Raw genomic sequence first — 23,270 nt, forward strand, 5'->3', positions numbered from 1 at the left:
TTGGTCCAACTGCAGTAGTAATGTCCCTCTCCAATAACTTTCATGAAAAGTGGTCACCTAGTCTCTATTTAAGACTGCATGTAATTAGAAACGGAATACTTCCTAATTGGAATACCCCATTTTAGCTGAACAGCTCTAACTACTGGCAAATTTTCCTTAACACAGAGCATAAATCAATCCTCTCTGAAGCTTTCTGCTATTACTAGGAATACCACAGACCTCTCAGACCCCAGAATTGATTCCACCCTGGCCCCAGCAGTCATTCAGCATCTGAATGGGGAGGAGACCTGGCAATGCACTTTGCACGAGCTTCATTCAGCCTCTGACTCCTCAAGAGACACAGCTTCTGAAGAACTAAAAAATAAAGTTGTCTCTACCAAAATCCTTGGCAGCATGGAATGACTCAACATCAGAAAAAAGATAGTTTTACTAGTGGAAATGACAATAAGGAAAATCTATCCCTATGTGCTTTGTCCCTTGCACTCTATGAAATTTTCAATGTAACTTACAGTAGAACAATAATGTCTTATGTTCCCCTATTAGAATGTGAGCTTCTTAAAAGGACGTGCTTACTTTTCTATTTCTATCTACAGCATTTAGCTTTACACATCCTAAGTAGTTAGTAAATGTTTTTTCATTCATTCATTCTTAGCTCTACTCTCTGCAATCAAACAAAATAAATCAAACCTACATAGCAGTCCTCTAAATATAACAGACAGCTCTAATCTCTCTGCCAAGTAAGTTTATATGCCAACTAAATAACCATCCTCAATTCCTTCAATCCATCCTCCTAAGGTATGACTTCAAGTCACTTCACCATCCTGCTTGCTCACTAACTTTGTCAATTTTCTTTTAAAAAAAAAAGTAGCATCCAAAATTTTTAAAACTACTTCAAATTACCAAGTGAATCAGTATCAGAGCTGGGACTAGAGCCCAGGTATCCTGACAGTCCCAAACTCGTTCCAATGTACCACATTTCAAAGGATGCTAAGGTCTGCTGGCAGGATCCTCTTATAGCAAACTAAGAAGGTAATAAATTAATTCACAAAGTAATTTTTAAGGCTAGTTTGCCCATGTTTTAACTAGGAGAAATCTAGCATACAACATTTCCAAGAAAGTTGAAGACAGCTCTAAAATACATCACTGTCATAGACAAATTCACATCAGGTCATCTTACTCTATGTACTGCTCTGTACAAACCTTCTTGGTTGTTGGTGAGTTCTTTTCAGTTGTGTCTAAATCTTTATGACACCTTTTTGGTGTTTTCTTTGGCAAAGATGCTGAAGTGGTTTGCCATTTCCTTCTCCAGTTCATTTTACAGATGAAGAAACTGAGGCAGATAGGGTTAAGTGACTTGCCCAAGGTCACAAAGCTAGTAAAAGTCTGAGGCCAAATTTGAACTCAGGTCTTCGTAACTCTAGGCCTGGAGCTCTATCCACTGCACCACCTAGCTACCCAACCTTTTTGGGAATACAGTCAATATTTAATTTATCTATTGTGAGAATGTCTTCCACTAAAGCCTCCTAGTGGCATGGAAGAATGTTCTAGAAGACAGCAGAGTATAGTGGAAAAAGCAGTGAGGTTAGAAGACCTGACTTTGAGTCTTAACTCCAACATTTTCTACTGTGGGCCTTAAGGGAGTCATTTAATATCTCTTGGCCTCATCTAAAAAAACAGGCATAAGAATTGGTCAGAGACAAAATGGCAGAATAAAGGCAGGGACTAGTCTGGGTTCTCCCAAATTCTCCTCCGAACAACTTTAAAATAATAGCTCAACACAAACTCTAGAAAATAAGAACCAATAAAAGGACAGTATAAAACAGTTTTCCAGCCCAAGACTCCTTAGGAAGTCAACAGGAAAGGTCTGCCCTACTGGGATGAGAATGGAGCACAATCCAGTACAAGTGGCACTCCTTGGGGGCAGCTGAATAAGCAGCAATGACTTCTGGAGTTCTCAACCTACAGACAGTAAGAAGGCCAGACAACTGGTCAGAAGGAGATTACAAGGGACCATTTAACGGTTAGGGGCCAGGACTCCACAGCATTGCCCATACAAGGATCCAGGTCACAGTCTAAGGTGAAGGCAGAGCACTAGCATACCAGCTAGCTCACAGCCACAGGGAAGCGGGGACCCTGGTCACAGTTCTAAGGCAGAGAAGAGTGCTTGTGGTCACTCAAAAACCAGAGCACAGGCCAGGAGAGCAATGACCACACCTCTCCTAACATCATACTACCACCTTCAAAGAACTAAAAACTTACAGGTCCCTAGAATTAGCTTTGAAAAGAGCAGCATAAAAAACCTAAAGCTTGGGATAGTGCCCCTTCCACCCCAAGAGCAGAGCCCAACTTTATTATACAGTTAAAAGTCAAGAGATAGACTGGAAAATGAGCAAAAAAAAAAAGTTACTATAGTGACAGGAAAGGCGAAACTCAAAAGAGGACAACAACATCAAAATGGCTATACGTAAAAAATCAAAGAAAATGGTGAAATGGTATCAGGTTCAATTCAAATATTTGAATATTTGAAAAATAATCCCTGGAAGAGTTCAAAAATGATTTTAAAAATCAAATAAGAGAAGTAGTAGAAAAATTGTGGAAAGAAATGAGAGTGCTGCAAGAGAATAAAAAAAAATTAGTCAACAGCTTGATAAAAGAAGAACAAATTTAAAAAATGTAAAAAGACGTGCAAAAATTCAGTGAAAAGAATTCCTTAAAAAGTAGAATTAGCCAAATGGAAGTTAATGACTCCATGAGACATCAAGAAACAATCCAACAAAGTCAAAAGAATTAAAAAATAGAAGAAAATGTAAAATATCTCACCGGGAAAACAACTGATAGGTAAAACAGATCAAGGAGAGATAATTTAAGAATTTGGACTACCTGAAAGCATGATCAAAAGGCAGCCGTCACATCATATTTCAAGAAATCATCAAGAAAAATTTCCCTGACATTCTAGAATTTACAGTAGTAAATAACCATATTCATCTAGTGTTTGGTAAACACAAAGATCCCAGATTTAGGGACAAAAACTGAAAAATGGAAAGCAGTTTGGCAGAAACCACTAAATCAACGTCTCATGCCAACATACTGAGATAAAGTCCAGAGGGGTACGTGATTTAGACATAAAGGATGATACCATAAGCAAATAAGGGGAGCATGTAATAGTTTACCTATGAGATCTATGTATAAGGGAAGAATTTATAATGAAACAAGAGACAGAGAACATTATGAGATGTAGAATTTTACACAAACAAAACCAATGTAGCCAAGATTAGAAGGAAAGCAGAAAACTGGGAGAAAAAATTTATATCAAGTTTATCTGATAGAGACCTCATTTCTCAAATATATAAAGAAGTGGGTCAAATTAATAAGAATGCAAGTCATTACCCCATTGATAAGTAGTCAAAGGATATGAATAGGAAGTCTTTAAATGAAGAAATCAAAGCTATCAATAGTCATATGATAAAATGCTCTAAATCGCCACTGATTAGAGAAATACAAACTAAAGCAACTCTGAGGTACCACCTCACACCTATCAGATTGGCTAATATGACAAAAAAGAAAAATGACAAATGTTGGAGGGGATGTGGGGGAACTGGGACACTAAACATTGTTGGTGGAATTGAGAACCGATCCAACCACTCTGGAGAGCAATTTGGAACTGTCCAAAGGAGTATAAAACTGTGCATATACCAGGTCTATTAAGTCTTTATCACAAAGACATACCCTTTCCCCACCCCCTGAAAAAAAAAGGGGGGGGAAATGTGCAAAAATATTTATAGCAATGCTTTTTTGTGGTGGCAAAGAATTGGAAATTGAGGGGAAGCCCAGCAATTGGGAAATGACTGAACAAATTGTGATACGTGATTGTGATGGAATACTATTGCTCTATAGGAAACGAGCAGAATGCTTTCAGAAAAACCTGGAAATGCTTACATAAATGGATGCAAAGTGAAGCAAACAGACCCAGGAAAACATTATATATAATTACAGCAATACATTACAATTCTCAGCTGTGAATGACTCAGCTAGTCTCAAGAATAAAAATTTCCAAAACAATTTCAAAGGACTTATGATAAAAAACACTATCCATGAGCAATTTGGAATTACGCCCAAAGGGCTTTAAAGTGTGCATACCCTTTGATCCAGCAATACCACTAGTAGGTCAGGATCCCAAAGAGATGATAAAAGAAAAGGAAAAGGAGCCACATGTTCAAAAATATTCATAGCAACTCTTTTTGTGGTAGCAAAGAATTGGAAATTGAGGTGATAGCCATCAATTGGGGAACAGCTGAACAAGTTGTGGCATATAAATGTAATGGAATACTATTGTGCTATAAGAAATGATGAGCAGGAGGACTTCAGAAAAATCTGGAAAGACTTGTATGGACTCATGCTGAGTGAAGTGAGCAGAACCAGGAGAATATCATACACAGTAACAGCAACATTGTGCGATGACCAACTTTGATAGACTTAGCTCTTCTCAGCAATACAAGGACCTAAGATAATTCCAACAGACTCATGAAGGAAAATGTTATCCCCATCCAGAGAAAGAGCTATGGAGTCTGAATGTAGATCGAAGCATACTCTTTTTTCTTTTTTGTTTTGTTTTGCTTTTTTCTTTCTCATGGTTTTCCCCTTTTGTTCTGATTCTTCTTTCACAACATGACTAATGTGGAGATATGTTTAATACAATTGCACATGTATAGCCTATATCAGATTGCTTGCTGTCTTGGGGAGGGGGGAGGGAACAGAGGGAGAAAAAAATTTTGAATTCAAAATCTTATAGAAATGAATGTTAAAAACTGTCTTTAAGTGTAATTTGAAAAAATAAAATACCATTAAGTGAAAAAAGAAAAAAATATATATTATCCATCTCCAGAGAAAGAATCTGATGGAGTTTGAATGTAGTTTGAAGCATACTTTTTCTTACTTTATTTTTTCACGGGTTTTTGGGGGTTTTTTTGGTGGTGGTGGTGGTGGCGGGAGAGGGGGGTCTATGTTTTCTTTCACAACATGACATATAGAATACATTTTGCATGTGTATGTATAACTTTTTAAAAATTGTTTACCTTCTCGATGATAAATCAAAAGAGGAAGAGAATTTGCAAAGAACTCATAATTTAAAAATTGTTTTTACATGTAATTAGGAAAATAAAATATTTTTTAAAAGGGAATAAGAAACTCAGGGTAGTACTGTGTACACCAGGTTGGACCAGGTTGGATTTTTGTCATTGAATTCTTAATCTTAGTCCTTCAACTTACTACCTATATGACCTTAAGCAAGTCATTTAATCTATCTCTGGACCTGTGTTAGATTCCATCATCATTCAGGTCCCTTCAAGATCTAGATTTATGATCCCACAAATTAGTCATGCTGCTGATCTCCAAGGTTAGAATGTAGGCTCCTTGAAGGAAAAGGCTGTTTTTCATTTTTGCTTTTGTATCTCCTGTACCTACCACTGAGGCTTGTATACTGTAACTCCATAGATAAATGTCCATTGAATTGGGAGGGAGAGAGGAAAGAGAAGGGAAAGGACTATTTATACAGAATTGTGCTACAGATACTATGAACTGGGCTAAGTGCCTTAGGATAGTATTTCATTGCCCATCAACTGGGGAATGGCTGAACAAGTTGTGGTATATGATTGTGATGGAATACTATTGTGCTATAAGAAATGGCGAGCAGGATGGCTCCAGAAAAACCTGAGAAGATTTGCATGAACCAATGTAGAATGAAGTAAGCAGAACCTGGAGAACAGTGTACACAGTAATAGCAATATTACTCTACGCCCAGTGCTAAAGCCATTCACTACCTGACCTGACTCTAGGTAAGAGGTAAATAGAAAGCAAATTATGGAAGCCTTAAATATCTCACTGCAAATGTGCTTTAAATCTATATGTTTCATTTAGTGATGCATATCATTCCATAGTATACTTCTATAACAGCTCTAACTCTGATACCTCAGGTTGGGGTAAAAATAACCCTGGGTTCACAGAGGCCAGCAAAGCACAAGCTTGAGCAGGTTCTACACCAATCTGAAATGGCTTTGACAAACTGTGTCTCATTCAATGCTAAACTGTATGGAATAAATTCCATAATGCCAGTACAAACTTGGACTATACTCCTAGTAAACTAGCTGTGATAATGAAGCTAATCTTCCCAAGGATTTGACTTCCCTGGCACCTTCCCTCCCTCCTTTTCAGCTTCCCCTTATGTATTATCTTCCACTATTAGAATATAAACTCCTTAAGGGCAGAAATTATCTTATATTTGTACACCCAGCACATAGCAGAGTTCCAAGAAACACAGGAAGTTCTTAATAAATGCTTATCTATCTACCTAGCTATCTACACAAAGCATCCTTAACCTTAGATTCATGGACTCACAAAAGGGTCCACAAACAGATTTCAGGGGTGAGAAAAAATGGATAGGAAAAAAAATTCATCTTTATTTTCACTAACCTCTAAATGAAACACAGCTTAAGACTGATAGAGGAATCAGCAATACACAAAAAAAAAGTTAAGAACTCTGGCTCTAACTGAAATTTAGCACTTTTATTTTCAGAAAGGGTCCATAGGCTTCACTAGACTGCCAAAGGGGTCCAACATACACACAAAAAGGTAAAGAACCCCTTATCTAAACTCACCAACAGTAAATGAACCACTAGGTGATGAATTCCTTGACTTGCACAAAAACTGAGGGCCTTTTTCCTTATTTTGTGGAGACACTGACAAAAGCAAAATCATAATGTCTCCAGGAGCCAAGAATCACCTACCCAGCAAAACTGAGTATAATGCTTCAGGGGAAAAAATGAATATTCAGTGAAATAGAGGACTTACAAGCATTCTTGATGAAAAGACCAGAGCTGAATAGAAAATTTGACTTTCAAATAATGTCTAAAGGAGGAGCCATGGGTAGGAACATGAAGCAAAAAATTAATAGTTTCAGAGAATTAGAGTGGCAAAGGAGCTTAGAGGTTATCCAGTTCTGACTTGTTATTTTGCAAATGACAACACTGAGGTACAGAGAGTGGTTAAGTAACTTGTCCAATGTGGCAAAGCGAGGAATTGAATGTAAGGCTTCCAATACTAAGACTCCAAGACTGAAACCCATCTATGACCTAGTCTTGGTTACAGTTTTCAAATCACTTTAATATACATATTTTATTTGACATTGAATAAAATAGTGTGAGGTGAGTATAGGGGTGATAACATAGTACTTGTCTGATCTTACAAATGAGGAAAATGAGTTCGACAAAGAAAGTGATTTGCCCAAGTGTTGCATAATTAGGAAGAAAACCCAGCAGAACTCAACACTTGTGATTCCAGTACATTATTACCTTATAATATTTACCTCCTGAGATAAAGGTTTGCTCTAATCATGGCCATCTAGTCAAACTCATGCTCTAACAGGAATCTAGCACATGATTACATTATAATATCTACCTCCTGAAATAAAAGTTTACTCTGACCATGGCCATCTAGTCTAGTCCATGCTTTAAAAAGGAATGCCTAATACAACACACCAAACAAGTGGCCATCCAGCCTTTCCTAGAAGACTACTAGTGACAGGAAACTGACTTATTTCCAAGACAACCCAATCTATTTTTGGATAGCTCTAGCATGCTAAAAATCTTTTAAGTGACTTTTTTTTAAAGAGGAAAATCAAAGAGAAAGGAGCCTTAGTATCTGAAATATAAGGCACATATTTCAGCTGCTAAATTCAGACTACTATTGACTACAGTAAAACTCAATTTTCTAATAGTTAAAAATTATGTGTTTTATAAACACAGAAATCCTTTGTATAACTTTTTAAAAGAACAGACCTGATGTTATTCTCCATTCGTAGAACTCAGCATTTTATAATCATAGCCATTCAACAATTTCATAAGTGAAAGCCATTCTAAGGTTAAAAACACTAAGACAAATTTGTTGCTGATTAATAATAAAGCCATTTATTTTATTCTTCAAATCTAAAGCAATTACAAGCTAGAGTATAGCAAATGGATTTAGCTGAAGAGATTACGTCAGAAGAGCCCTTTAAAGAAGAAGGGTAATTTAAAAAGACTAAACTGAATAATGAACTCTCTTGAACAACAATTATTTTAAGATTGATTTATTGAAAGCCTATTTAATCATGCAAGAAACATTTAAACTTTGCAAAATAGTTCTAGAAGATAGCAACATGTACAGCAGAATTAGTCCATTTTACACTGTATATTTGAAAAGCAAAAAGATTTTTAGTCATAAAAAGATAAATTTCTTTAAATATGAATATCTATTCAATTTATTTATATGCAGCCTTCAAAATCAAATTGAGTCCATTAACCATCAGGGTCTCCTATTTTGGATTTCTTAAGTTTAAATCTCAATGTCCCTGAAGATACAAACTAGAAAGATTTTTCCAGGGCTTCTAAGGCTTCAAACATGTGACCTAAAACAAATTTAAGAAATTAAAACAAAGAAATACTAAGGATAATCACACCTGGAAAGTGGAGTTGCTTTACTGAAAAGTAAGTGCCTATTATGACCATTAATGAAAAGATGCTGACATAATAAGCCAAAGACTGATCAGTGCAAAACAACGAAAATTTGAAAAACAGCACTGTTCAGAAAATGCATTAACACCTAACTGTGAATACAGATATAGGGAAATGGTATCTAAGAATAAAAAGGGGTTTAGAAAATCTGTCCTAATCCTCAGATTAAAAGTCTTTTATACTTCATATTATATGATACTACCAAAGAATACAAAGAAGTCAATATATATAGTCAACTGGGTAGGTAACAAGGAGAAGGCTTAACAAATCTAGCTATCCAACAATATTGGGTAAAAAGGCTAGTTCCTCTAAACATATTAAAGCACTCCTTCCTCTGTGCAGAATTAGAGTACTCAAAAGCAGGCTGTATCTGGACAAGGGAAGTAGGTTTTAATTTTTTTTTTTAACTTTCATTCACTCAGAATAATGAAAACTGAACCCACAGTAACACTAAGGCTTAGCCCTTCTTGTTTGATGGGAATCTTGTAAAAATCATTTTAGAAGTAAATTAACTCCTTCTACAAATTATTGCAATGAGAAATATTAATTTGTTTTTTGTTAACCAGCTACACTGGATATAAGGTATGGGAACACAATTAAGTTATCAGAAAAATTCCCCTTACCTCTAATCTTCAGTCTCCCTCTAGCTACTCACTTATTCCATACTTCCCACCATTATGCTTTAAGAAAAAAAAAAAAATCCTTGACCCTCTCAGTACCTAGGAAAACTTTCACAAACTCCTAGGAAAAAAAAAGCTGTCTACACTTATTGCCTCAATTTCCTCTCCAATTCTTTACAATCTATCTAAGCTCAGAATATATTCCAGGAAAAAAAGACAGTAGCTGCCAAAAAGAGAAGAGGAACAGAAAGAAGACAAGAGGAGACAAGGGAGTGGGGGGGGGGGGATTGGGTTAGTTTGGAATCACAGAATCCAGGATGTGTTAGGTGAAGGGGAGTAATGCACAAGGTGAGAAAGACAAACTGGGCCAAAGTTTTGAAGTGCTGTAAAAGCTAAACAGAGGAATTCATGTTTGATTTTGGAACCATCAGGAAGTCAGTAGATGCTATTGAATAGGGAAGTAATAGATACATACTTAAATAAAACCACTTTGGCAGCAGTAAAAGAGGTGGACAGGAATGGAGAGAGATTTGAAGCAAAGAGACAAAATAGGAGATTGTTGTAATAATCTAGGCAAGAGATAATGAGGGTATGAATCAAGGTGGTAGGTATTAACAAGAGATGGGATCTGTGTCAGAGATGTCATAGAGATAGAAATGTCAATATTTGATAACTTTAGAGATGTGGACTGAAGGAGAGTGAGGATTCAAGAATAACACCAAAGCTATGAACCCAGGAAACCTATTGCCAATAGGCAATTGATAATGAGAGAATGTAAATGTAAAGCCTATGTCAGATTGTGCGCTGTCTTGGGGAGGATTGGGGGGAGGAAAAGGGAGAAAAATTTTCAACTCAAAAGCATATGGAAAAAAAAAATAAAATAAAAACTAAAAAAAAAAAAAGAAACTGTTCTCTCTTGGTTCTTATACTTATATACTTATTTACCTTCTCTGTCTCTTTTACATTATTTCACAAATATTACCTATACCCCGCGCCCTACCCCCAACTGTGAGTATACTTCAAGACTCTGTCCTGAGCCTTTTTATCATCTCTCTCTACACTCATTTTTGGATATGTCATTAGCTCCCATGTTTTCAATCATCAGCTCTATGCAAATGACTCATAGGTCATTATCTGCAACTGCCTACTGAACATTTTGGATTGGATGTCTCCTAGATATCTCAAACTCAACATGTCCAAAACTGAATCATCTTTTCCCTATTTAACTCTCTTCCAAATTTCCTGTTTCTATCCATTCTTCCAAGTTCATAACCTTGGTGCTATGTACTTCAACTAGGTAGTACAGTACATTGAGTACTCAACTTGGAGTCAGCAAGATCTGAGTTCAGATCTTGCCCTAGACACTTACTAGCTTTATGCCCCCTGGACAAGTCACTTCAATTCTCTCGGTCTAGTCTCTTCATCTATAAAACAGAACATCTACTTCTCAGGGCTGTTGTGAAGATAAAGTGAGGTAATATCTGTATTGCAAATCCTCGAAAATCCCAAAGCATTATACAATTGCTAGCTATTACTGCTGTGGTTGTTATTATTCACTCTCCCCCATCTAACATATTCAAGCAATTGTCAAATCTTTCCAAGTCTCACATCTGCCCTTTCTCCAGGAGAGAAAGGTCAATACACATGGTTAATACTCTAGTTGAATAAATCAATCAACAAACATTAAGCACTTTTAGGGCCAATCACTGTGATAGGTGCTTGCTAAACAAAAATGAAGCTTCCTACCCTCAAGGAAGCCTCCTTGTATTTTCTCTGCACTAGTGCAATAGCTTTTGCCTCAAGTCTTCTCCCTCTCCAATCTATTTCCCACATACCTATCTGTCAAAGTGACCTTCCTAAAGCACAGGTCTGACCACAAACAAAACTCCAAATTTGGTAATTCCAGTTGCTACCTATTATCTCCAGAATAAAATACAAACTCCTCTTTTATCTTTTAGAAGCCTTCATGTCCTGGCTCTAGCCTAACCTTCTAGCTATATTTTTAGACTGCTCTCTTTCATGGACAAATGGTCCTTCTCACTCCTCACATGTGATATGTTCCATTTCTTGACTCGGCCTTTTCCCAAATCTGGAAAGCACTATCTTCTCACCTCTGCCTCTTAGAATCTCCACATTTACCACTAAAATAAGCTCAAATGTTATCTCCTTCATTGGGTCTTTCCAGATTCCTAGGTGCTAGTGACTCTCACAATCCCAGTATTTATTTTGTACATACTGATGTATACCAGTCGCTCATACTTAGATGGGTACTGCTATCTCTTCTTATAAAATATAGCTTCTTGAAGGCAATGTCAATATCATTCATGTCTTTGTATCCCCAGGGCATAGCACAATGCTTGGCACATAGGAAGTGATTGGTGATGGACTGAAATAGCTATTCATTGCAGTAGGAACTCAGATACATTTAAATAAGACCTAAATATTCTAAATATAATAAAGGGCTGGTGCATTGATAAAGGCTTCTATCAGAGACTCCCCATAGGGAGACATTAGGGAACTTGCTCACTGATTCTGGTACAGTGATGATAATGTGGAATGGAAGGGCCTTAGTAAGACTATGAGACATGCTTAGATATTTTGTAAGTAGGTCAGGTCAGCTAACCATGTGGTAAAGAACAGCTCTTTGATAAGTTGCAAATGCATTCAAAAAGGCCAGTCAGCTTCAGCTCAGAGCTCTTGGTGAAGCTCAGTAACTTTTTTTTTACCAACAGCAGAGAAGGAAATGGAACCAATAACTTAGTGAACTGGAAAGGCCATCCCAGCTTTCCAGCATTCTGGTTTGCAGCCAGCTCATCATTAAAGCCCTGAAGGGTAAAGCACCGGAATCATCTTCAAGCCACCAGCCCTACTAAAACTGACACAAGGAATTATGTGATTGCATCACCTCCTTGGGCAGCTAGATAGCACAGTGGAAAGAGTGCTGGGCTTGGAGTCAGGAAGACAGTTTTCCTCAGTTCAAATCTGACCCTGGGCAAGTCATTTAACTCTATTTGCCTCAGTTTCCTCATCAGTAAAATGAGCTAGAAAAGGAAATAGCAAACCACTCCAGTATCTTTGCCAAGAAAACTCCAAAAGGGGTCACGAAGAATAGAACACAACTGAGAAATGACTAAACATCAACAACTTATGGGTCATCTAGGAGGCACAGTGGACAGAGCAATGGACCTACAGTCAGGAAAACTCATCTTTCTAAGTTCAAATTCAGCCTCAGATACTTACTAGCAGTACAACTATGGGCAAGTCATTTAACCATGTTTGCCTCAGTTTCCTCATCTGTAAAATGAGCTGGAAAAGGAAATGGCAAGTACCCCAGTGTCTTTGCCAAGAAAACACTAAATGGGGTCACAAAGAATTGGCCACAACTGAAACAACACAACAACGCCCCCTTTGGGCTAGAACTTTGTGGGACTGACACTATGTAGGAAATGACCTAAGTTGAGCCTACTCTTTCCTAAGAATGAGGTAGTATAAGGAAAAGCACACCTCCAAGGACTTAGGGGAAATGTTTAGTCTTGGCACATATTTGAAATAAGTATCCTTTTTTAAAAGCTACCCACTGTTAAGTGGTTAAATGGAACCAATGTCCTAGTGACTGGCATTTAAAAATGAAGGAAGATAGCCAGTTGGCACTTGAGCCAAAAGGAACAGAGAATAAACATACTTCAGATCTCTCAAGGAACTCTAGATCCTTGATGGGCAGATGTGGCAGTCTGCTATGGAATAAGTAAAGTTGAGTATAATCCCTAAATAAATAATATTTATTAGAAAAGTTAACAATGTAGAAAAGTTTCCATTCCTGAAAAAAAAGTCTGCCTACTAGAAAATTTCAAATTTCTATATTTAGGACAACATTGCATTTTTAAATTACTAAACATCTAAATAACAAAATTTCTGTCTTTGCATAGTTTAGGTAACTGGTACTCTAAATCAGATACTAAATGCAAAAGTTTCAGTTATTAAAATATCTGAGATTACTTAAAAGGAGGGTTGACAAAACAAATAGCACAAACAAGATTAGAAGGGAGGACTGTTGAATACTTATGAGAACAAATAAGCTTTCAAAGCACTTTACAAGTATAATTTAAATTCTAATAATGTAAATTAGAATGTGTAGAGGTCAGATAGCTAATTACAGATCAATCTGATATATTCATTAAAGTAAGAGCCTGGTTAGTTTAGTTCCAGTTATTTGAAAGTTAATAAAACTGCATTTTAAAATAATATTATATTATTCAGGATAGTCATTGGCTTTCACTCCCAACAATAAGATTTTATTATGGTTATAATGTGTTTTTGACAGTGTTAAAGAGAAGATCAAATTCTTGAACATTTTTATCCATGAAATTTCTCTCTGTATATTATATTTTAAAGAATTTATTTAAATGTATAGTATTTACTTGGTATCATGTTTTTGTGGCCCAAAATATAAATGAATATTGAGGGGTTTTTTAAGCTATTTAATCCAAATGACCATAACAGCATCTAAGGAAATTTTACTAGGGAGGAATTAATAGTTCTGTGACTTCAGAGAGAAAAAATGAAAATCAAGGAAAGGAGAATATTTTATTGGTAATTTTCCTGTCACAGTTATCCCTTTACTTAATACAACTCAACCAAGTCTACATATGAGGTATAACGTATTACAATGTTTAAAACAAACATCTAAACTCATCCTAGTGACTTACAGTGGACACATCCAATAAGATGGAGGACTAGACATTTTCTTTAATCTCTACAAACTCTCAACACTCTTCAAAATAGAAATTTATGCACAAGAGATAAAGCAACTTCAAGTTGTCCCCATTAATGAGGTAGACAAAGTGTTGTAGGCAGATGGGGCAGGCAGGGATGAGGATGTGAGAAAAGAGATAAAATGCAGGATGTGACCAGCCACAGATTACGCTTTGATGCCCCACTGTGTACTTATGTGTATGCTTTCACAAAGTACTCCCCACCACACAACATTCCACCTTTCCTGTTCTCCTTGCTTATCTGTATGACAAAGACTCCTCTGGACTACCTGATATTCCAGGAATTCCAGAGCCCCTTGCCCATCTTCCCACTATCCTACTCTCCCTTCCCCCTATCTTGTCAAACTGTATTTAGACCAGACACCTAACCTAGATAATTGCTCTGCTTCCCATGTGGAACCAGGTTGCTGGGTGCATTACCCTAACAAATGCCTTTCTTTAACTTGGAGAGCATCTGAGTGAATTCTTTCAGGACACTGGGACCCACACATCTATTCTTCATCATTTATGGTCTAGGACGGGAGTAGAGAACCTGTGGCCTCGAGGCCACATGCAGCTTGCTAGGTCCTTGAGTATGGCCTTTTGTCTGAGTCCAAGTTTTATAGAACAAATCCTTTAATTAAGGGCATTTGTTCTGTGAAGTTTGGATTCAGTCAAAGTCAAAGTCAAAGTCAAAGGATTCAGTCACACTTGAGAACCTAGAGGGCCACATATGGCCTCAAGGCTACAAGTTCTCCATCTCTGGTCTAGGACATCTGGAACCCAAAAGAAGATTTAAAAAAAGCAACTGATTTCTACCCTGAGCTCATTCAGTACTCCCTCCTCCAATACCCACTAAACTACTTGTAGCAAAGGTGCACTAGCCAACACAAGGACCCAGAGGCTTGCAACAAAACTCAACCTGACAGTTTTCTGTCCCCTCCTCCAGGAACCAATGAGACAAAAAATTAAAAAACTGACCCCTAAGCACCAGCACAGCAATGCTCTGAAATGCTGGTGGCAGGTCTGAGAACAGAGGAACAGAGGGACCAGGACAGGACACCAAAATGAGACATTGTGTGCGCACTCTACTAGGCTTCAGAGAAAGAGCCCAGCATTCAGCTAGGTACAATTCTATACCCCACAAAAGTCAGTGGGGTGAACTGAACTGCCCACCTTAGAAGGAAACTGAGACACTTTGAGATCCAGGCACCAGGAAAAACACCATCAGAGGGGAGAGAGTCAGAAGCTAACAAGAGAAAAAAATAAGGGGAAAAATAGACTGAAATCAACAAAGATCTCAGGAGGAAAAAAAAAAAACTCAAAGACCCTTGAACATAAGAAGATAAATCAAGAAGGAAAACATTAATAGCAGAAAGAAATCTGACTTCCAGATATAGTAAATAAGTTCATACATCTATGAATAAATACTGCAAAGCAAAGGAAAACAATATAACATTTGATAACACAAAGGACCATACAGACTCTGAGAACAAAGTCCTGCTCCTGAGTAATTTAAAGGAGAAATTAGAATTATGAGATCAGAATATGGCAGAAAAGAAAAACTTGCATCTGTAAAGGCAAGTCACACCAAAGAAATAAAAGAAAGAACAAATGATCATGAGAATAAATATACAGAAATAAAGGAAAATCTAGAAGAAAAGGAAAAAACAGAAATATTAAAATAAAATATTCTCTTTACCCATGTAAATCATACTGATATCAAAGACAAGATGTGTAGAGAAAACCTAAGGATCATAGGTCTTCCAGAAGAATACAAGTAATCTTTTCAAAAATTCAAAAAATCTGAATACCAATATGCAAGAAATAATATAAGAAACCTGTCCAAAACATTTACACAAAGAAAAGGAAATACCAATTGAAAGAATTCATAGATTGCCTTCAGAAAAAAACAAAAAACCAAGGTTGCAAACTCTAAGACACAATTTAATAATTTAATTAGGGACAGAAGGCAAATTCTGTAAAGGGTCAGGAAAAAGACCTTCAAATACAAAGGAAAGGAAATTCAAATAACAAAAAACCATCCAGTACCCACCAGAAAAAGCAAAAGGGAATGGAATATTGTATTCTAAAATGGGCTTAAGATGAAGATGACCTACCCTGCAAATCTCTGAGTTTAATCATAAATTTTAAAAAAGTAGACATTCAATAATAAACAGGCATTTGAAATCTTCTTAGAAAGAAAATCAGAACTGAGGAGATTATATTTGCTTCTCCAACACCAAATAACAGAAATGCAGGAGAAACAAATAAATGGAGCAGCCAAAGATCGCATCAGTAACAGAATGACAGCAGAGAGACCAGATAAATTATTTCTTTCTAAATGTACACAAGGAGACTGGGGTGAAGACAAAAGTCAGGTGGAGGGAACGGTGACAAAGAAGGACTGGAACATTATGTAAAGAACCTAGTGAATCCCTACCAACAGGCAAACCAATTATTTTTTTGGTTGGGCTACATTATAAAATGGGAGGTTACATGAAATGGGGGGCAGGAGAGGGAGGCGGTAACGTTGGAGCAAGGGAATAGAAGAGAGTGTGTGATGTGCTTGGGTCAAATCAAGTGACAGAAATGGAGGAATTTAACCCCTACGGATTCTCAAGAAGAAAAGAGCTTGGAGGCAAGGCAGTGAGGAGAAGGGTAAGAACTAAAAAGAGGAGGAAAAGGAGGGATGGTAGTGGGAGGGGCTTACAAGGATGGATAACTTCTATGGGTGAAGAAAAATGTTCCTTGAAAAAACATGGGGAACTGGTACTAGGTATTTTCTGGGAAATTTGGTGCTTGAGTAGACCACTTACCCTACCTTGAAACAGAAGGACCTGGAATTCCTGGAGAAAACTGGCAAATGCAAGGAGTATCAGGGCATAGACCTAGGGAGGAGATTTTGAGGGGAAGAAGGTAACAAAGGAAGGGCATTGATGACAGGTGGAATGCATAATCAGGGATATAGTATGCAGGAGGTGGTTCCTAGAATGTGTCAGGGTCCTCTATGTCACCTGCAAGAATTGGCACTGTTCTAGGAGTGACAGACAATGGAAAAGGGGCATCCATGGGACAAGCTCTACAAGGCAATAACAAAAATTGTTAATAGCCTAGAGAGAAAAGTACCAAATAGATATATCAAAAATTTTGATTCAATGAGTGATACAGGGAATAGAGATGGACTTGATAATTACAACAGTAATAAACACTTTTAGAGAATGGGGTATATAGGAGGCAAGAAGAAAGGACAGATAAGAGAATGAGAGAAACTCTCTCTGAAAAGGAGAGCAAAAAAAATAACATTTCAAAAAATAACGAACAAGATTAGTTGAAGGGAAGAGAGGAAGGGAGAATGTACTTCATTCAGAGAGAAAACAAGATAGGACGAATTAAATAATGAAGTTTTTTAAAAGTATGAAAGGAGAAGGAATCAGTAAGCAGTACTAATTAGTAATAGTACTAATCACTAAAGTAAGAAGTAACAATCTGTAGGGGAGGTAAAGGGAAGAAAGGGGCTCAGAATGAGAAGAGAACCAATGGGAATAGGTCTACCTTCAAAAAGATTAAGCTAAAATAACTAAGACACATACTACTATGTTTATAGAAGAGGAAGAATATGAAGGAACAAAATCATAGGTTGAAAAAAAACAATAAGGAAATAGAGGAAAACAAAAACTTAACATATCATAAACATAACTTGAATTGTGAAATGGAGTAGACAATCAAATAAAATAGAAAAAGAGAGACAGATTGGATAAGAAAACAAAACCTTACAATCTGCTGCTTACAAGAAACACATTTAAAAAACAAGGACAAGAGCAGAACCAGGAGAACTGTTACACAGTAACAGCCACTTTGCAAGATGATTAACTTTGATAGACTTAGCTCTTCTCAGCAATGTAAGGATCTAAGACATCTCCAAAAGACTCATGATGTAAAATGCTATCCACATCCACAGAAAGAACTATGGAGTCTGAATGAAGATCGAAGCACACTATTTGTTTTCTTTTCTTCTGTTTTGCTTTGTTTCTTCTTTCTCATAGTTTTTCCTACTAGTTCTAATTCTTCTTTACAACCTGACTAATGTGAAAATATGTTTAACAGGAATGTATATGAAGAGGCTATATCAGATTTCATGCTGTCTTGGGGAGGGAAGAGAGAAGGGAGTGTAATGAGGTCTGTTCAGTATAAATTGAGTTTCAGATGGCTATAAAACATTCAGCTAGGGAAATTCTGTTCAAGGAAGACTGGTTTCTATGGCTCTTCTCATAATTCTTGTGATACTTCAAATAGAAACTTTTTAAATCTACCTATTTATGTAGAGGACACTATTGTCCTTACAGCTGCCAAGGTTGATATGACACCCTTGACTCTTCACTCTCCTCACCTCACATATCCAATCATTTGCAATATTCTTGTCAATTCTATATCCATACTATATCTCTTTAGTTTCCCTTCTCTCCATTCATAATATAAATACCATATCAACCTTCTGTCCTCTCCTATACAGATACCCAGAATTTCCAGTAAAAAAGAAAAATTTTGTTTGTGCAAAAGCTTTTCAAGTTCAGGCAGTATTTGGTCTTTTGTAATTGCCTCATTGTGTATGACTGCTCCTTAATTCCTATATTTTTTCATTATTTCTCTTGATATTCCAGATATTCTGTTTCTCCAAATGAATTTTATTATTTTATCAAGCATCCTTACTTTACTACAGAATTTATTAGGAAAGCTTCTTGTGCATCTCTTTTGCATATGATACTTGTTTTTGGTTTTAGATAGATACTTTTAATGATGTTAAATAATAATACCTCTATGCCTAAATTTTGTAGGATTTTTAGCATAAATGAGCACTGTACTTTGTCAAAGGTTTTTATTATATTTTTTAAAATAATATGGTTTAGGGCATTTTAACAAAGTTCTTAAGGAGGAAACTGGCTAATTAGGTTAAAAGACTTACAATCATGAAATCAAAGCTGAATGGGGAAAACATTTAAATAAATACCTACACAGAATCAGTCTTTTGTTGTTCTCTTAAACTTTTCACACTTACTTTTCTTAAAAAATCTAAAATGGATCAAAAGAACAATTATCAAGGAAACAGGCACCCAACCTAAAGGTTAGAAGGTTGTGGGTAAACTGAAGAGTCACGTTAATCACTTTATTCAAAGGGAATATTTATAGATAAAACAAAGCAGACCCATCTCTTTCACTCTAGTTCCTTCTCTTGCAAGGCAGCTGGCACTGCATGGGCTATGACTAAGGAAGTGTTCTAGTCGCAATAGATCAGTATCTGGCTAACTGGGAGGTGCTGTCCCTACTGTATCTTTTAAGGATTATGGTCTCCTACCCTCAATTTTGTGCCATAGTTTTCTTGCACTCATTGGAAATACAGCTACTGCTTCAAACAACTGTGCCAAGCCTTTATAATTATCAGTGAGTTCCACACCATCACCACCACCACCCCCCTTACATGCAGCTGGAAAACAACAACAGACTGAGGAAAAAACATTTAGAACTTTGTACTGTCTGAATTACCTGTCAAATGATAATTAGCTGATAAACTCGGAAAATGTATACATTAAGGAAATTATACATAGAATACTGCAATACCACAGTAAAACTGAAGTTTGCCCATTTCTGCTCAGGAAAGTCCTTGTGCCTTTTTGTTCCCAAGCTTCATAAATGTTTTTTTTTCCCAATTCTGTTCCAGTCAAGGTCAACTAATGATATTATTGCTTCCCCTTCTTCTGTTCTCCAGAAGCCAAACTTCTAGAGCCTTTTTGCTCAAATACCACTTTTTAAATATACCATTTCTAAGAGCTTTAATGATGCTTGTTGGAGAGCAGAAGCTGTCTGCCTGATGTTTTTCCTGTTTCATTATCTTTGCAAGCCAAAAGTTCTCATTTAAAAGATTTCTTCTTTTAGTTTACCACATTCATTTGCTGGAAGATGGTCTTCTAATTCTTCCATTTTTGTTTCAGTATAACAAATAATCTCTTCTACCACACTGACAGCTTCCACATGTTCTTTCTCCCATCTTCCTCAGCATGTTTCTCTGCATTCTTAACCATATTCCTTTTATTTGTTTTAAATAGTTTTTTTATTTTTCTAACTACATGTGAAGATAATTTTTAACATTCTTTTTCCTTTTATAAAATTTTAAGTTCTAAGTTTTCTCCCTCTTTCCCTTCCCTAACCCTTTCCTAAAACAGTAAGCAATTTGATATAGGTTTCATATGTGCAATTGCATAAAACATATTTTCATATTAGTCATTTAACCAAATTGTTAATGTCATCTTTGCTTAACCCAGCAGAAGACTGGATCACCACCTATTATTCATATTCTGTGCCTTTATCCTTTGCATAAATATGTACAATCACATTAGCATTAACGTCAACATTGATTTCAATCTATGAAACTCCACATAAGACTGGTGGAACTCCAATCAAAGTTAAACGTTCAAAAATATTTTTGTCTTCCATCTTTCCCTCTCCCTGGCATGGTTTAATTTCTTTTTGTGTCTGACCACCGGCAGCTGTAGAACTTGGCTCTTATTAGAATAGTTGTCTTTCTATTGATTAGTTTGGTGAAGATGCCTCCCAGTGTCTCAATGCCCAGAGAAAAGGGAGTAACAATCAGAAGCAGCACATCTGTGACATCACCAGTCAAGATGCCTCCTTTGCATGGCAGCTCTAATAACCAGAGCCTCATCAGGAAAGCTTTACTCCAGGCCTAGTCAAATTGTTCCTTTATTGTCTGCTGAACCTTAGGAATTCTGCTCAAGCCACCAGCTAAGATGACTTCCCCAAAGTCACTCTGCTGACTTCAGCATCTCACATGGCCTTCTGGCATGGAGCAGTAGTTCCACTGATGAGATCAGTGATGATCCCTGCAAATGGAGCTTGTCAACTTCATCTTTAAGTGCTTAGGCCCATAGTCAAATATGGTAAATTGATATCAGTCTGCACAAAAGAAGTAAGCTCACACTTAGCCTACTCAGAGGCCTCCAGTAATTGCTGAAGAACCACATTGTTTTTGGGTTAGGTCAAATCTTATCCCTCTCTTGAACTCCTTCACAAAGTGCTGGAGCAAGATCTGACCAAAGTCTTGCCCACCTTGGAAAAAATCCTCATCAGTAGATTTCACCTCAAATGCACCTTTCTGAATTTCCAAGACAGAAACATTAAAAGTTCTACCACCTAAGTCATACATAGCCCTAACTTTATCTTTAGATTTGTACTTGCCAAAGGTCTATAAAACTGCATACCTTTTGATCCAGCAATACCACTACTAGGTCTATATCCCAAAGAGATGATAAAAGAGAGAGAAAAGGACTCAGACATACAACTTAACTTAAGGCAACTGCTATTGACTTGTTAATCACTTGAAGTATATTTAGACCAGATATTTATTCTGTATGTTTGGTGGCCTATCATTGGGAATCATTGAAATAAGTAGGCACAGTGATAACAGTATTTTTTTTTTGCAAAGTGTCCCAGACAGTTTTCTACAAATCTCCTTCATTTTCATCAACAAAAACAGACCTATGTGACTTGGGGAATGTAATTTCTCATGGGATTCTAATCCAGGCATTACCATTGGAGAAATGGACAGGTTTTTTTTTAATTTTTTATTTTTTCCATATGCCTTTGAGTTGAAAATTTTTCTCCCTCTTCCTCCCCCCCACCCTCCCCAAGACCACACAATCTGATATAGGCTTTACATTTACATACCTATTAAACATATTTTCACATTAGAGAAGTTGTAAGTAAAAATTAAAACCAATACAAGGAACCATCAGAAAGATGAAACAAAACTCAACAGAAGGTAAAAATAAGTGATAGCGATTAGACTTCCATAGTTCTTTCTTTGAATGTGGACAGTGTTTTCCATACCGAGGTTTCTGGAGATGTCTTAGATCCTCATCATGCTGAGAAGGGTTCAGTTTAACATTCTTAGTCATTGCATAACGTGGCTGTTATTGTGTACAAAGTCCTCTTGGTTCTGCTCACTTCACTCAGCATCAGACCATATAAGTCTTTCCAGGTTTTTCTGAAGTCAGCCTGTTCATCATTTCTTACAGCACAATAGTATTCCATTACATTCATATACCACAACTTGCTCAGCCATTCTCCAATTGATGGACATCCTCTCAATTTCCAATTCTTTGCCACCACAAAAAGAGCTGCTATGAATATTTTTGTACATGTGGGTCCTTTTCCCATTTGTTTGATCTCTTTGGGATATAGCCCTAGAAGTGCTATTGCTGGATCAAAGGGTATGCACATTTTTGTAGCCCTTTGGGCATAGTTCCAAATTGTTCTCCAAAATGGTTGGATCATTTCACAACTCCACCAACAATGTATTAGTGTTCCAATTTTCCCACATCTTCTCCAACATTTATCATTTTCCTGTTTTGTCATGTTGGCCAATCTGATAGGTGTGATGTGGTACCTCAGAGTTGTTTTGATTTGCATTTCTCTAATCAATAACGATTTAGAGCATTTTTTCATATGACTATAGATGGCTTTAATTTCTTCATCTGAGAACTGTCTGTTCATATCCTTTGACCATTTATCAATTGGGGAATGGCTTGTGTTCTTATAAATTTGTCTTAATTCTCTATATATTTTAGAAATGAGGCCTTTATCAGAGAGACTGGTTGTAAAAATTCTTTCCCAATTTTCTACCTTCCTTCTAATCTTAGTTGCATTGGCTTTGTTTGTGCAAAAACTTTTCAATTTAATGTAATCAAAATTATCCATTTTGCTTTTCATAATGTTCTCTATCTCCTGTTTGGTCATGAATTCTTCTGTTCTCCATAGATCTGATAGGTAAACTATTCCTTGTTCTCCCAGTTTACTTATGGTATCAGCCTTTATATCTAAGTCATGAACCCATTTTGACTTTATTTTGGTATATGGTGTGAGATTTGGGTCTATGCCTAGTTTCTGCCATACTCTTTTCCAGTTTTCCCAGCAGTTTTTTTCAAAGAGTGGGTTCTTATCCCAGAAGCTGGGGTCTTTGGGTTTATCAAATAATAGATTACTATAGTCATTGACTACTGTGTCTTGCATATTTAACCTATTCCACTGATCCACCTCCCTATTTCTTAGCCAGTACCAAGCAGTTTTGATGATTGCTGCTTTATAATACAATTTAAGATCTGGAATTGCTAGGCCACCTTCCCCTGCATTTCTTTTCATTAGTTCCTTTGATATTCTGGACCTTTTGTTTTTCCAAATGAATCTTGTTATTATTTTTTCTAACTCTATAAAATAATTTTTGGTAGTTTGATTGGTATGGCACTGAATAAGTAAATTAGCTTAGGTAGGATTGTCATTTTTAT

General features: G+C 36.6%; 1 protein-coding gene across 5 annotated transcripts in view; it reads right to left on the reverse strand.

Annotated features, from left to right (window-relative positions):
- The window catches only part of KIAA1328 (KIAA1328 ortholog), a 495,571-nt gene that overhangs the window by 381,516 nt on the left and 90,785 nt on the right, over positions 1–23,270 (reverse strand). The gene's annotated exons all lie outside the window — the stretch shown is intronic.

Source organism: Phascolarctos cinereus, unplaced genomic scaffold (genome assembly GCF_003287225.1).
Source record: "Phascolarctos cinereus isolate Bilbo 61053 unplaced genomic scaffold, phaCin_HiC Scaffold_4;HRSCAF=312, whole genome shotgun sequence".
Taxonomy (NCBI): domain Eukaryota; kingdom Metazoa; phylum Chordata; class Mammalia; order Diprotodontia; family Phascolarctidae; genus Phascolarctos; species Phascolarctos cinereus.